Here is a 2,273-nt window from a genome sequence, read left to right on the forward strand (position 1 = left end):
AGCACATCAGACCTTCTTACAAAAGCAGTTATTTGCACATCTGCTGGAGCCACCATCCGGTTATCAACATCCAACAAACGATACCCTCCTTTTCTAAATGTCTCCTGCTGGTCTTCTATGTAAGAATCAATTGTATAACACGAAATTCTTTCAGCGCTTTCTCTAGAGCTTGGAGTGTCTAAATTGCGACAAAATTCGTAAGATCAGTACCATTGTTTCCCAATCGCCTTAAAATTTCACCGGGGCCGTTTTACTTCTTCTATATAATATAGGTTAATTATAGAAGGAAACCACAACCCTACTAACATCAACATTGGCACAATAGTCCATCAAAATTCTAATCGTTGACGGTTCAAGAAATGGCGATAAGAAAATTTAGTAAGAAGGATTACGCATCCTATATATATAACAAAGACCAACACAGCCACTGCTACTATCATCACAAAACCATGGTACCGGAACAGGTCTTTCCCTAGTTCCCCCATGGACAATATCACCAAAATATCGACTCCCGTAAAAAGACATATTTATATTTTTCTACACTTATTAGCCCACTCACGTGCGCTACTTTCGCGATTTACTAATTTTAATAACTTGAAATAAGCTAAAAACTTAAACCATTTCAGGTCTACAGGACGACTCCTACAGAATTTAGGGTATTCAAGCAGCTTGTCCCACACCCACAAAGAAAGAGGTTTAATAACAACCTAGAGAAATAAATGACTGAAAGACACTGCCCCAAAATGATATAAGGCTCCCGCACTGGGCGAGCACCAATCCATGTTAACCTAATAAACCTACCAACCAACACTCAAAACACTACTTGATTAAACGGGTAAAAACATAAACTTCGATACTTACCTCTGTGAAGACTAGGAATTAGGTATAATACTACAATCGACAAAAACATAACATATACCCCCCCCGCTTTATGAGGAATTGAACGAAGGATTGCATAAGCAAACATAAAATACCACTCAGGCTGAACATGGATTGGCGTTTTTATAGGATTAGCAGGCCAATAGTTTAAATGATTCCCTAACAGCTCAGGATCCACACACACTAAATATATAAAAAAGAACCTAAAGCAAACATAACCAAAAAGATCTTTAATAGTATAGAAGGGGTGGAAGGGCACACACATAGTACCTCTTTCAATACCCAAAGGGTTATTACTCCCTTTCTCATGTAAAAAAAACAGGTGTAAAAAAACAACCGCCACTATCACAAACGGTAAGAGAAAGTGTAAAGTATAAAACCGCTTTAGAGTTGCATTACACACGGTCCAACCCCCCCCCTCATACATAGCGGAGCATACTCTCTCCTACTACGGGGATCACTCTAAGTATATTAGTAATAACAGTAGCCCCCCAATATGACATTTGCCCCCAAGGCAAAGTGTAACCGAGGAAAGCCTCCGCCATAGTTAACAAAAACAAATGCACCCCAAAATACCACACTGTCTTATCTAAATAAGACCCATAATACAGCCACGAGCAATGTGCGCATAAATACAGATAAAAAACATAGAGGACCCATTTGCATGAATATTACGCAACATTCATCCTTTTTCCACATTACGCATAATATGTACTACAGAATCGAATGCCATGTCTTCATGAGCAGTATAATGAGTTGACAATAAAAGACCCCTTAGAAGTTGGATAATTAGGCACAAGCCTAGTATAGAGCCAAACCTTCACCAAGCGTTTAAGTTTACAGGACAAGGCAAATCATAGAACCTGTCATTCATAATCTTCACCAACTTATTAGTACTTCGTCACGGACCAACCCTCTTAGGCGTGTTAATATTATTCACAGTATTGTTACCAACCATCTCATAAGAAAGGCCTACACCTTGTTTATGAGTTTACAGCTCACCACCTCTTCCTCGGCCACCTCATGAATTTTTGTTATATATACAGGCACAAACCCCCCGCACACCGCATTTTTTTATGAGTACACATAAGCTTGGACCCCCCTTTTTACACCTCTGAAGACACCCAAAGTGTTAAGTGTCCAACTTTGTTTTTGCTCCATTTTTACTTTATTTTTAATTAGACTTAAAGCGACCAACAACTTACGCTTCAAAAATTTTTTTATTTTTAAGATACACGCCTCGTTTTCGAACCGAAAACCACATGAGCAACCAGAGCTGGGGTAAATGAGGAAATAAACGTCTCAAATCCCCATTATCCTACAGCTTACAATTAGCTATAGAGCCCAAGTAACTTAGAATTTAAGGGTCAAATTCACCACTTTCTCTGCCAATA

General features: G+C 38.8%; 1 pseudogene; it reads right to left on the reverse strand.

The window, feature by feature from the left end:
- Nucleotides 1–55: 55 nt before the first annotated feature.
- Nucleotides 56–1,837, reverse strand: LOC134704428 (cytochrome b-like; annotated as a pseudogene).
- Between the last annotated feature and the right edge of the window lie 436 nt (nt 1,838–2,273).

This window comes from Mytilus trossulus, unplaced genomic scaffold (genome assembly GCF_036588685.1).
Source record: "Mytilus trossulus isolate FHL-02 unplaced genomic scaffold, PNRI_Mtr1.1.1.hap1 h1tg001405l__unscaffolded, whole genome shotgun sequence".
In the NCBI taxonomy this organism is placed as follows: domain Eukaryota; kingdom Metazoa; phylum Mollusca; class Bivalvia; order Mytilida; family Mytilidae; genus Mytilus; species Mytilus trossulus.